This window comes from Tachypleus tridentatus, chromosome 1 (genome assembly GCF_004210375.1).
Source record: "Tachypleus tridentatus isolate NWPU-2018 chromosome 1, ASM421037v1, whole genome shotgun sequence".
Lineage (NCBI taxonomy): Eukaryota > Metazoa > Arthropoda > Merostomata > Xiphosura > Limulidae > Tachypleus > Tachypleus tridentatus.
The window spans coordinates 166,090,561-166,105,704 of record NC_134825.1 but is presented as its reverse complement, the minus strand read 5'-3'; the positions used below and the strand labels follow the sequence as shown (position 1 = coordinate 166,105,704).

General features: G+C 35.2%; 1 long non-coding RNA gene across 2 annotated transcripts in view; it reads left to right on the top strand.

Moving 5' to 3' along the window:
* LOC143229785 (uncharacterized) overlaps positions 1-15,144 on the top strand; it is an 86,025-nt gene that overhangs the window by 64,489 nt on the left and 6,392 nt on the right. For both annotated transcript variants that reach the window (XR_013016077.1, XR_013016076.1), the window contains one exon: positions 1,041-1,398. This is a non-coding gene — a long non-coding RNA (uncharacterized LOC143229785). The remainder of the gene's footprint in view (positions 1-1,040; positions 1,399-15,144) is intronic.

Sequence of the window (15,144 nt, the reverse complement as noted above, 5' to 3'; positions counted from 1 at the left end):
TATTTGCTAAACAACAAATGTTTAATCAACACAAAACGGGTTGATAACAAAATGAATAAAAATACAAAATTACACAAAAAATAACATTATTTTGAAATATACATCCGCCCTAGGTAGACCTTGGTATAAATTTAATAAGCATTTGTTCCAAAAAAACTTTTTTTTTCGTGGCGGAAGTATACATAATTGGTGGCTGGTACGTTAACATGACATTCTTGGCTTCATTTCAGCAAAAGTTTACAATTAAATTAAATGTATGAATAACATAAATAGAAACATAGTTTTAAGTGTAGGAAAGCACATACTATAATGTTGAGTTCTTCGATAAAAGGAATCTAGTTTATCTTTTCAACAAAATATATATATATATATATATAGCTTTAAAAATGCAATGTAAAGTGTGCACGTAAAATCATCGCCGCCATATTAAAAACACACACACAAACAAAATATAGAGAACAGCAGTAGCTATGTTTTCAGCTTAGTTAAATTCAACCAACTTTCGATCAGATGAAGTTTGAGGTTAATAACCTCTGATTTGTGATTCAGGCACGTGCGCGACATTAGAGGAAGGGTGCTTCGTGGCATGGCTGCCTAGTAACCTACATATTGTACTGTTTTAATCCGAGTTGAAAATATAAATTTATATCCTATACACGTATAAGCGAAATATATATATATATATATATAAAATAGAAAAAAAAAACATTCTTGTTGCAAACTTAGATAACAGAAACAACAAGTTTTAACCTGAAACCGAAACATTGCTCTGTAGTGTCTACACTGCCTGGAATACTCTTAAAACAAAGGCTCTTAATTAAGGAAAACAGTAATTATTTAAGTCCTCCTTTCTGTGTCTGTAATAATCCGAATATAACACTATAAACAACATTTTAAATAGGATACATCGCAAGACTTGTGACTGTAGGCCTAAGAAAAAGTATTTTTCATATCAATGGATTTGCTTTTTTTTTATTCAGTTGAAAAGTCTAGCCAGTTTCGAAATGATTTGTTTAATAGTGTGTGTTTTTTTCTTAGAGCAAAGTCACATCGGGCTATCTGCTGACTCCACCGAGGGAAATCGAACCCCTGATTTTAGCACTGTAAATCCGTAGACTTATCACTGTACCAGCGGGGGATATTTAGTAGTTAGTGTCTGTGCTCCGATTTCGACAGAGTCGGTAGAGAAAACCAGCTGCTTCTCAATTATTCATCTCTTTTTATCCAGCGAAGACAATGTCTGAGGACAAAAGACAGAGAAAGAAAAAATGTTACACATGAAATTCATTGTTTTTTGATTCGTCAGAGATCGATATGAACGCTTTTCATTGAAACAACTGCGGCTTCATCGATTTACGTGAGAATTTTGTCAAAAGTGGAAGTTGCAGACATGTGCAGGTAAAACTCATGAAAGTTAAAAGACAGTTCGCTGATTGTTTTTTTGTTTTTGCTTTTTGAATTTTGCGCAAAGCTATTCCAGGACTATCTGCACTAACTATCCGTTATTCAGCAGTGTAAGACTGGAGGGAAGGCAGCTAGTCATCACCACCCACCACCAACTCTTGGACAACTCTTTTACCAACGAATAGTTGGATTGACCATACCATTAAAATGCCCCCGCGCCTGAAAGAGTGAGTATGTTTGGTGCGACGGAGATACGAACCCGCGACCCTCAGATTATGAGTCGAACGCTTTAACCCACCTAGCCATGCCGGGCCTGACTGATTGTTTCGGCTACGCTGGCCCGCTCTTTTATTATAACTGTGGCAAGTTTTCGTGACTTTAGTAGTTCTGAGACCTGTTTGAAATAAGATTTTTTTTATTATAATCGTTTAGAGGCGAATCATGAATCACATATCTCTCGGATAACGTTTCACAAATGGTGTGTTCTTTGATATAGAACATTAAAAGGTATATTAAAAATAAAGGTTTGACAACATATTATTTATAGTCAGGTGAATGTATAGGCGATGAAAAGATAGTTAAATAGCCAAATAGCTAGACAAATTTTATATAAAAAAAACATTTTCTTAGTAAAAAAAACACACCAAATAAACAGTTTTTATTTTTTTATCTGCTGGACTATACTGACATCTTAGTAAAACCTTTATCTCTTAACCTGATGGACCGGAATAACAGTTAATACCACATCAGTCACATTGGGTGCATGAGAGGTACTACGGCCCATAATAGGAAAATGAATGCACTGCAGACACTAAATAACCACAGAACCGATTTGTCTCCCGGCCATAAGTAACACCATTAACCTTCAACGCGTTTTTCTAAAACTATTTATCCGAAAGATTGCTCGTGGGTCCGTTACTTTGTTGTTTACCACAAGGGGTGACAAAGTAAGACGTTGAAACGCGTATACTGGAGAGAATGAGACAGTGCCCAGTCTTGGAGTTTTTATCTTTATACAGTAAATTATTGAGTGAATGTTTTAACGTATCTTGAGACTGGGGGACAGTTTTGTTTTTAAATATTTATTGTTTGCCGTTAAACGCTGGATCCTTTTAAGATCTGTGCTACCTTTTCTTCCATGTAATTTTCACTGACAATTTTTGTACATTAACAGAAGTATCATGTGAATACTTATGTCAGCTCCTATCACTGAATACAAGAATGTAATAAAACTACCTAAGTGAAGAAATTACTAAAATACATTGTAGAAATTTCTCCTTACCCTGTGTGTAAGGCCCGGGATGGCCACGTGGTTAGGGCTCTCGACTCGTAATCTGAATGATCGCGGGTTCGAATCCCACTTACATCAACACATACTTGTCCTTTCAGCCATGGGGGCTTTATAACGTGACGGTCAATCCCACTATTCGTTGGTAAAAGAGTAGCCCAACAGTTGGCGGTAGGTGGTGATGACTAGCTGCCTTCCCTCTAGTCTTACACTGCAAAATTATGGACGGCTAACGCAGATAGCCCTCGTGTAGCTTTGCGCGAAATTAAAAACAAACAAACAAACCCCCTGTGTATAAAGTAATAGTTATAGTTTCAGTAAAAACTTCGAAAATGAGATTAAGGTGTTATTATTATTATTTCTTTATTTTGCTTCTCGGACAACCTGCTTTCCTGATAATAGGCGTATTTACTACAATCATGTTTTTATGAGTAGATGTGGAAGTGAAAGATATTTTAGGTAGCTTGTTATCTCTTAAGTAGAATGGCACAAATTTAACGTCTGTGTTTTGAAGGTGCTTCTGATGACGACGACGAGGAAGTTTATGACGAGACGAGCTATTCGACATATCTGTTTATAACAGGCACGAAGACATCTAGACCTTCTTGAGGTATTTCTGATGAAGGAAAATATGATCTGAAACTATAAGTTTCACAGAGAAATTAGAAAGGACAGATTGCACGAGATATTAGTGGGGTTACCATCTTCTTCAAACTATGGGTTTTAATCGATAGATAAAGATACGAGAAGCTAGCAGACAGATTAAACTTTTCATGATAGACATAGTGTACTCATGATAGACATAGTGTACTTCGAAGCTGTGCTACTTTGTAGATAAACTGTAAGACGAAAGGGTTTATCATAACCACATGATTGTTGATACGTTTCTTACGTTTTGGAATATTGAATATTAAGAAAGATCTTTGAGTCTATGGTGCTTGTGTACTGTACTGATAGACTAGATGAACAGAGATGTTCGCACAGCCTGGTGCTTCTGGGGAAGGTTTGTGCTCTCAGGTTTGTGTGTTTCATTGACAGATTATGAAATTAAAGTTTTTCAGCCAAGCAGAAATTTCCTGATGTTGAATAGGTTGCATGTTTTCAAACAGCTTTGAGGTCGTAATAAACAACGATGTTTCCCGAATCTGTAAATATCAGAGACTTTATAAAGCACGAGGTATTCATACTCTGATAATGTTTAGTGTTATCTAAAATTGTGTCTTACAGGTGCATTTAAAGTTGTGAGGTTTGGACTTTCAGAGTTTCGTGATTACGTTTAGTGTTGTCTAAAACTGTCTTTTAAAGGAACATTTATAGTTGTAAGGGTTGAAACTTTAAGTTTCCTGATGACGTTGAGTGTCGTCTAGAACTGTGTTGTAAATGAACATTTACAGTTGTGAAGGTTCAGACTTTAAGAGTTTACTGATGACGTTTAAAGTTATCTTAAGGTGTGTTTACATACAACGTACGAAAAACTGGAGTATTTTGAAGGAAAGGAGCTGGTTTCTGATAAACTGTTTTATATGGTTTAGGAACTGAGAGCTTTTAAAAGAGTCTTTGTAGTCTTAAGAGATGGTTGATACTTGGAGGGTAGCTGGTAAAGGATATAATTATCAGAAGCTCTCTACTCTATTGATGGTTGGAAATCTAGACATCAGCGGTGTCTAAAATATTTTGTTTAATAGGAAACTGTGTGTTTTCGATATACAAAAAAGGCTATTTTACAGCCAGTTTGCTGTTACGGCTATTTTACAGCCAGTTTGGTGTTACAAAATGGAAATGGTAGAAAGTAGCTGTTTCTAAACTGGAGGGGGGGTAGAAAACTTGCCAGATTCGTTATTAATGTGGGGCTCTCACGAATCAGCATGTTTTAACATGGTTATCAGAGAACGCGGTACTGGAGGGGGGGTAGAAAACTTGCCAGATTCGTTATTAATGTGGGGCTCTCACGAATCAGCATGTTTTAACATGGTTATCAGAGAACGCGGTACTGGAGGGGGGGGTAGAAAACTTGCCAGATTCGTTATTAATGTGGGGCTCTCACGAATCAGCATGTTTTAACATGGTTATCAGAGAACGCGGTACTGGAGGGGGGGGGGTAGAAAACTTGCCAGATTCGTTATTAATGTGGGGCTCTCACGAATCAGCATGTTTTAACATGGTTATCAGAGAACGCGGTACTGGAGGTGAAAACTTGCCAGATTCGTTATTAATGTGGGGCTCTCACGAATCAGCATGTTTTAACATGGTTATCAGAGAACGCGGTACTGGAGGGGGGGGTAGAAAACTTGCCAGATTCGTTATTAATGTGGGGCTCTCACGAATCAGCATGTTTTAAAATGGTTATCAGAGAACGCGGTAGTGCTTTTATTTTATATTAGGTGAAACAAATAAATGCAGTAATGGACATCCTTATGACAGTTTTCAGTGAACCTTCCCATTTTATGCATAGGCTAAAAATAAAATATGCCAACTGCACACGTACATTTTAGAAGGGTAGAAGCTATTATGCAGTTTAAGTTACGTGGTCATGATTGGTTTTAAAGTTCGCGTAAATCTGCACGAGGATCATTTGCGCTAGCCGTCCCTAATTTAGCAGCGTAGGACTAGAGGGAAGGCAGCTAGTCATCACCACCGACCGTCAATTCTTGGGCTACATTTTTACCAAAGAATAGTGGGATTGAACGTTATATTGTAACGTCGCAACGGTTGAAAGTGCGAGCATATTTGGTGCGACGGAGATTCAAACCCGCGACCCTCAGGTTTATAGAGGATAATCATATTGTTTTATAACAATCGAAATAAACCAATCTTGGGCTACTCTTTTACCAACAAATAGTGGGATTGATCGTAACATTATAACGCCCTCACGGCTGGGAGGGCGAGCATGTTTTGTGGGACCGAGATTCGAACCCGCGACCCTCGGATTACGAGTCGAACGCCTTAACACGCTTGGCCCAATCAGAATTAAGGACACGAAATGAAAGTTTCCAAACGTCATTGATAGCAACGGCATGATATGAAACGTAATCTCCTTGGCAGCAAGAAGGAAGAACAGTGAACTTTCTTATATGAAAATAATATTCGTTTGTTTGTTTTGAAGTTAAGCACAAAGGTACACGTCTGTGCTCTTCCCAACACGTGTTCGAAACTCGGTTTCTGGTGTTGTAAGTTTGTAGACATTCCACTGTGCCACTAAGGGGGGCGGCTACAAATAATGAAGAGTAAATATTGATTTTTTCAGTTTCAGTTTTGATTTCTGAGGCCGCTATTTTTAACTGACATTTTACGTTAAACAGTTTATTGATTAATAATTTTTATCTGCAGCTTAATCAACAAAATTTATTTATCGAAGTCTGTTTGTTGTTAAACACAAAGCTACGCAATAGGTTGTCTGTTGCTGTGCCCGCTGTAGGTATCGAAATGCGAAGTTAGCGTTATAAACCTTCAGACTTACCTTTGGATCACTGAGGGGAGGGAGGGCATTTAGTGTAGGTTTGTTTGCAGCAAGCACAAAGCTACACAAAGGGCTATCTGTGCTCTGCCCACCACGGATATCGAAACCCGGCTTCTAGTGTGGGAATTTTTCAAAGTATAAGAAAACTGGCAAACAACCGACAGCACATAAACTCACCTTTTTAGGTTATTAAAGTGGCAGAAAACGCCTGTTATGTAATTCACTGAGTACACGTGTTCGTAGGGGGACGTAAACATATAGTTTCAGCGCTGTATGAATATACTAATGAAATGCTCAAGTCAATCATAATCCTTTATTGGTGAAAACGTTTTTTTCCATTCCATCTATCGTAATCGTTTATTGGTGAACACTTCTTCCATTACATCCATCATAATCGTTTATTGGTGAACACTTCTTCCATTACATCCATCATAATCGTTTATTGGTGAACACTTCTTCCATTACATCCATCATAATCGTTTATTGGTGAACACTTTTTCCATTACTTCTATCATCTTACAATTACATTCTAGATTATGTTTTTAATTTTCTTTTACGTTCTATTATCACTTTTTTGAGTTTTTGTTCATTTACAAACATTTTTTTAAACGGCTTTCTAAACTTCTGATTGGCTATTTAAATGATTTGCTATTTTTTTCACCTTTTCAAAATTTTCTGGTATGGTCTTGTCTGTTTGTTCCACTGGTATATTTGTTTTTGTGGTACGTGTTTGTTTTCTCGTCTGATTAATAAATTTTTATGCTATGTTTTTCTGTTGCTTTCCTAAGTTTGAAGACGTTCTTTGTATTTCAGTTTTCCGTAAATGTTTTGATTCTACTCTTTACCCATGTTTATAATTTTAGTAACATTCTTCTAACACAAATTTGTCACGATTTTAAAAGGGCAACTCTCAGTTTTAGCGCTAATTTATTGAATTAATTAATAGTAGTTACAAACTTTACAATAAACTTCCTCTGATCTGGAATCACTGATACTCTAACCTTCTTTGGGATATGTATATATTTATATAATGACCTATGTAAGCAATAACTGAAACATACAGCTATTTCAGGTATCAGAGTTTACACCAGTAAAACTCTAGAACTTGTTACACCTAGCATAATAAACCAGGGCTCAAAAATCATGACAGATAAGTTATATTTTATTGAGATATAATTTGTGAGACACTGAGGATAAATACACCTCTTATAAATGCCAATTAGTTATTTATTTATATGAAGTCACATTAAAGCTAAGGGGGGAAAAACCCATCAGGAACTTTAGCCTAGAATACTCGAGCAAAATACATACCGTAATTTTGTTTATTTTTTTGTTTTTTAAGACGAAGTTTATACGAATTAAGGTCCTTTCAGAGTTCAATAATAATATAAAATAAAACTATATTCATCATTAATACGGACACGTTACGCTTTTGTCTGCTCATGTTAGCTTTGTTTTCCAATCAACTTTCAATGGATTCTTTACTGGTACTTAAATCATCGAATGAATGATAATTCGATCAATTTCATAGTTATAATAGAATGTATTATACAATAGCATATAATACAAGAGTAACCACTTTAATTTTACAAAAGTATGACTTTAAGCTATAATTTGACTATCCATTAGTAGACTGTTTTAACACATTTCTCACATCTATTGTCTGTGAATTGTATCGGATAAAACCATAGAAAACAGAGGTTACAGCTAATGTCGTCATTTGATCTACTTTCTTAAGTAATCCTTTAGTTATGTAGTCAAGACAAATACAATACTATAGGAAACAAGAAAATGTCTTTAGTAAAAGTTGAAATTAAGAAAATAATTTGAATCAGTGGAAGGAACAAGCTTTAACTTTTAAAAATCTAGAATGACCTTCATCGAGACAGATCCACCTCCAATGCATATGTAGCTTTTAAAAACTTAAAATAACCTTATTCGAGACAAATCCATCTTCAATGCACATGTAACTTTTAAAAACCGAAAGCAGAACTTTCATCGAGACGGATCCACTTCTTACACACACATACAACGAATGCGTTCTAAAATAACTCACCAGACATTTCTCAGTTCTTGTGCTGGTTTTTACAATCCAACGATCCAGTAAAAAACAAAAAAAAACAAAAATATAGCACGTGGTTATTGTAATTGGTGGTGAGTTACTGAACCCATAATTAATCTAAACTTTTGACTTTCCAACTGTAAATTGTCGGACAGATTTGTGACTCGTATTAAAAAAAACAACAACAGGCAATGAGCAAATTATGATGTAAAAAGGACTGGTATGAGTAGAGAAAGCTCTGTCTAGAGGATCGAACAACGTTTCGACCATCTTCGGTCATCGTCAGGTTCACAAATGAGCAAATTTTAGAAAAACATTATTTATTAATTACTTGTGATAAATAAAAAATCTATTTGGTCTAGAGAGACTTGAATGTGTTTTAAGTCACTCTTATATTAAAAGAAAATATAGTAAACATATTTCCACGACGTGGTAATTACAATACAATCTCTAGTAAACAAATTTCCACGACGTGGTAATTACAATACAATCTCTAGTAAACATATTTCCACGACGTGGTAATTACAATACAATCTCTAGTAAACATATTTCCACGACGTGGTAATTACAATATAATCTCTAGTAAACATATTTCCACGACGTGGTAATTACAATACAATCTCTAGTAAACATATTTCCACGACGTGGTAATTACAATACAATCTCTAGTAAACAAATTTCCACGACGTGGTAATTAAAATACAATCTTTAGTAAACATATTTCCACGACGTGGTAATTACAATACAATCTCTAGTAAACATATTTCCACGACGTGGTAATTACAATACAATCTCTAGTAAACGAATATCCACGACGTGGTAATTACAATACAATCTCTAGTAAAAGAATATCCACGACGTGGTAATTACAATACAATCTCTAGTAAACATATTTCCACGACGTGGTAATTACAATACAATCTCTAGTAAACATATTTCCACGACGTGGTAATTACAATACAATCTCTAGTAAACATATTTCCACGACGTGGTAATTACAATACAATCTCTAGTAAACGAATATCCACGACGTGGTAATTACAATACAATCTCTAGTAAACATATTTCCACGACGTGGTAATTACAATACAATCTCCAGTAAACATATTTCCACGACGTGGTAATTACAATACAATCTCTAGTAAACATATTTCCACGACGTGGTAATTACAATACAATCTTAAGTAAACATATTTCCATGACGTGGTAATTACAATACAATCTCTAGTAAAAGAATATCCACGACGTGGTAATTACAATACAATCTCTAGTAAACATATTTCCATGACGTGGTAATTACAATACAATCTCTAGTAAACATATTTCCACGACGTGGTAATTACAATACAATCTCTAGTAAACATATTTCCACGACGTGGTAATTACAATACAATCTCTAGTAAACATATTTCCACGACGTGGTAATTACAATACAATCTCTAGTAAACAAATTTTCACGACGTGATAATTACAATACAATCTCTAGTAAATGAATATCCATGACGTGGTAATTACAATATAATCTCTAGTAAACATATTTCCACGACGTGGTAATTACAAAATAATCTCTAGTAAACATATTTCCACGACGTGGTAATTACAAAACAATCTTTAGTAAACGAATATCCATGACGTGGTAATTACAATACAATCTCTAGTAAACATATTTCCACGACGTGATAATTACAATACAATCTCTAATAAACATATTTCCACGACGTGGTAATTACAATACAATCTCTAGTAAACATATTTCCACGACGTGGTAATTACAATACAATCTCTAGTAAACATATTTCCACGACGTGGTAATTACAATACAATCTCTAGTAAACATATTTCCACGACGTGGTAATTACAATACAATCTCTAGTAAACGAATATCCACGACGTGGTAATTACAATACAATCTCTAGTAAACATATTTCCACGACGTGGTAATTACAATACAATCTCTAGTAAACATATTTCCACGACGTGGTAATTACAGTACAATCTCTTGTAGACATATTTCCACGACGTGGTAATTACAATACAATCTCTAGTAAACATATTTCCACGACGTGATAATTACAATACAATCTCTAGTAAACATATTTCCACGACGTGGTAATTACAATACAAACTCTAGTAAATGAATATCCATGACGTGGTAATTACAATATAATCTCTAGTAAACATATTTCCACGACGTGGTAATTACAAAATAATCTCTAGTAAACATATTTCCACGACGTGGTAATTACAAAACAATCTTTAGTAAACGAATATCCATGACGTGGTAATTACAATACAATCTCTAGTAAACATATTTCCACGACGTGATAATTACAATACAATCTCTAATAAACATATTTCCACGACGTGGTAATTACAATACAATCTCTAGTAAACATATTTCCACGACGTGGTAATTACAATACAATCTCTAGTAAACGAATATCCACGACGTGGTAATTACAATACAATCTCTAGTAAACATATTTCCACGACGTGGTAATTACAATACAATCTCTAGTAAACATATTTCCACGACGTGGTAATTACAGTACAATCTCTTGTAGACATATTTCCACGACGTGGTAATTACAATACAATCTTAAGTAAACATATTTCCATGACGTGGTAATTACAATACAATCTCTAGTAAAAGAATATCCACGACGTGGTAATTACAATACAATCTCTAGTAAACATATTTCCATGACGTGGTAATTACAATACAATCTCTAGTAAACATATTTCCACGACGTGGTAATTACAATACAATCTCTAGTAAACATATTTCCACGACGTGGTAATTACTATACAATCTCTAGTAAACGAATATCCACGACGTGGTAATTACAATACAATCTCTAGTAAACATATTTCCACGACGTAATAATTACAAAACAATCTCTTGTAGACATATTTTTACGACGTGGTAATTACAATAGAATCTCTTCTTCATCTACTGTACTCTCACATTCTAACAAAACAAAATATATCATTATATTCTCCTTATATGCTCCACTTATATTTTACGCACGCGCACTGCAAATGTTACTGTGCCATCCTTAATTTTATGAATAGAAATAAACACTTGGATCTAAGAGGTATTCTTTTTGTTATTATAGCTACGTATTTTTTTGTTATTTTTTTAATAAAGCGTCTAGTGATATTTTTGTGGTAGGTTTGCCTCTATACTCGGACCTCTCTGGATGTAAGTTCAATTTTTCAAGTGTTTAAAATTTACGTGTGATGTTTTAGTGTTCTAAGGCGTGTCAGTTAAACTTTAGGCCCTGCGTATGTCAAATAAAGAAAAACAATCAAGAGAATGCCTCTGAAACACATTGCAATGGAACACTTAAATACATTAGAAGTTAAATTACATATTTAGTTTTAATGTACTTCAAGTTGAAAAGACATAGAGACTGACAGCGTATTAAGTAAACGTATTACTGTTGGTTACAAGTTCAACTTTTTACTTACAAAGGATTGGTGTTAATAAGCGTCTAAAATGGGTGTATCAACGTTCATGTGATTGAAGCGATAATGGTGTGTATATATATATATATATTTGTGTATTGATATCTACGAATACACCTTAGCATTCAATGATATACCTTTACAATGATCTCTCAATAGACGTCATAAGAGACAGTGATATTTATAGGTTCCTACCTACTGTAAAAATGGAATATCACACCTCTTTCTATCCCTAGCACACACACAGAGTTAGCATAGAATCTTATTTACGCATGTTGATATCTGTGTATATGCTGTGAAAGAATGACGTTTACGTTCATCTCTAAGTATTAAACTGATCTATATATTATATATCTTTAGACTGTGATAATTTAATGTGAAAGATCGAAAACAGTCCAGGCAACATTGGTGTTAACAGAACTGCTGGTATCAGTACTTGTTTGTTTTGAATTTTGTACAAAGCTACACGAGGGCTATCTGCGTTAGTTGTCTCTAATTTAGTAGTGTAAGATTATAGGAAAGTCAGCTAGTCATCACCGACCACCGTCAACTCTTGTACTGCTCTTTTTACCAACTAATAGTGGGATTGACCGTGACATTTTAACGCTCCCACGGCTGAAAAGGCGAGCATGTTTGGTATGACGGGGATTCGAACTCGCGACCCTCAGATTACGAGTCGAGCACCTTAACCATCTGGCTACACCGGGTCGTATCAATACTTAAACCTGTTATCGGTAACCGTTGTGACGGCAGATGAGACAATCTGTAATAATCAATCAACACCTTTCAAAGATAAAATGTTGCACCAATGAACGCAGTCATTGCTAATTGGGTGGTCTGTAGAATGTTGTGGACAGTGTCGTATGGATTTTTATCTATCTTGGTTTAGTGTCGAAACTATATTTCGAGTTGTTTTCCGAGTCACTTCATCTTAGGGTCTAACAAGTCGTTTCAGCTATGACTTAGAACACTGTACTCTCATAAAACATGGTGACGTGACGAATATCTTGGTTACCGATCTCACTCAATATCAGGCCTTCAGTTAGGCCCGTCAACAGGTGAAACGTATTAAAGTCTGTATCAAAAATAACATTGAGTAGATGACTGTATTTTATGACACTATACCAGTTTACACGTTATAGGACTGGCAAGTAAGCTAACCCTAATTTTATAAGATTTAGACGTAAACTTTCCTTTTACAGAGGTCCGGTATGGCCAAGTGGGTTAAGGCGTTCGACTTGTAATCTGAGGGTCGCGAATTTGAATCTCCATTGCACCAAATGTGCTCGTCCTTTCAGCCGTGAGGACGTTATAATGTTATGAGCAATCCCACTGTTCATTGGTAAAAGAGTAGCCCAAGAGTTGGCGGTTGGTGTTGATGACTAGCTACCTTCCCTCTAGTCTTACACTGCTAAATTAGGGACGGTCAGCGCAGATAGTCCTCTAGTAGCTTTGTGCGAAATTCAAAATATAAACAAACAAACAAACAATCCTTTGACAGAAAGGCTAACATTTAAATAACTAAAGAGCAAATGCAGTTTGAAAACAATAATTGAATTTTGCTTCAAAATAAAAATGGTGACCTAGCAATGCATAAACTAGAGCCAATGTACTTACTAATTTGCACCAAAAGATTTGATTAAATATAACGGTGTAATATTTTAATTGCATAGGTATCAACTAGTTACAGCTAACATATAGCAGACAATTTCGAATCGTGAAGTATTTTGAAAATTTTCACGTCTTTTATTTAGTTGTTTGATGTATGAAGAAGTGAACAAAGAAAAATCAAACTTCTAATTTCTCCTACAGAATGCATTGAGTCATTTATAGCCCTCGTAAGGCTGTAGGTTTATCTTTGATTTGTCGGCAAAATAAGACTGCTTAGTTTTGTTCAGAGAATTCCAGGTTTTACATAAGGTTCATCATTTGATGACTATTGCAGTTAGTTATTTCTTAATGAAATATATTTTCCAACAAGTGAAACGAAGCTACAGACTTCAGCAACATCAGTTCTGATCTGCTTAACTAGACCAATGGCTGAAAATGCCGCCTATGAATTTTTCATAAATATATCTTCATGAATGTTGGATGAAGAAAGCAGCTGGATTCTTCGTGCTAACGTATAACTTAGAAATCTATTTGCATTTAAAACAGAGGCCAACTCGATCACATTTATTTGTCTTTTTTATTTTATTATCGATTATTAGACTAAATAACATGTTTATTGTTGTTTTTTAGTATTGTTTCATTGTTGATAATTAGACTAAAGAGCATGTTTATTGTTGTGTTTTTAGTATTGTTTCATTGTTCATAATTAGACTAAAGAACATGTTTATTGTCATGTTTTTAGTATTGTTTCATTGTTGATAATTAGACTAAAGAACATGTTTATTGTCGTGTTTTTAGTATTGTTTCATTGTTTATAATTAGACTAAAGAACATGTTTATTGTCATGTTTTTAGTATTGTTTCATTGTTTATAATTAGACTAAATAACATGTTTATTGTTGTTTTTTAGTATTGTTTCATTGTTGATAATTAGACTAAAGAGCATGTTTATTGTTGTGTTTTTAGTATTGTGTCATTGTTGATAGGCCCGGCATGGCCAAGCCTGTTAAGGCGTGCGACTCGTAATTTGAGGGCCGCGAGTTCGCATCCCCGTCGAGCCAAACATGCTCGCCCTTTCAGCCGTGGGGGCGTTATAATGGTACGGTCAATCTCACTATTCGTTGGTAAAAGAGTAGCCCAAGAGTTGGCGGTGGGTGGTGATGACTAGCTGCCTTCCCTCTAGCCTTACACTGCTAAATTAGGGACGGCTAGCGCAGATAGCCCTCGAGTAGCTTTGTGCGAAATTCAAAACAAACGAACAAAATTACTGTTGATAATTAGACCAAAGAACACGTTTAGTGTTGTGTTTGTGAATGTTGTGTAAATGAGAATAACTGAAGAAGGAAATTATTTCTTAGTGTTAAATAAAGATGAACAGAATTAGGAATTCTAAACATAATTCACATAAACAGGATGTTAATTTACGGATCAGATCTAAATAATCGATTGACCAGTAGCATGACTGAGGATGAAGGAATTGGTTCGTATCAGACGTGCATGTTTGAGAAGCGTCGTAAGTACTTTTACACACAAACACGCGCGGTACAACGACCGACACACTAACCCAAAACTAGCTATAATCTAAAGTCCACAACATACCAAACTCGAATCAGAGAGGGGGGGGGGATAATACACCTGGTGATCGCTTGGCAGTATGTGCCGAACCGAAATGTAGAGGGTCTGACCTGATCTCTCTCTGGCTACACAGACGACAGCAGTTTTTCTTTCAGAAATATAGCAAGCAACGAGAACAGTACCAAAGAGCAATTTATGGGCTTGAAAAAAAGATTGAAACTAACGCTAGATTATGCATTTCAAACTAAGTGGAATCAAACAAAACAATGATAATTAA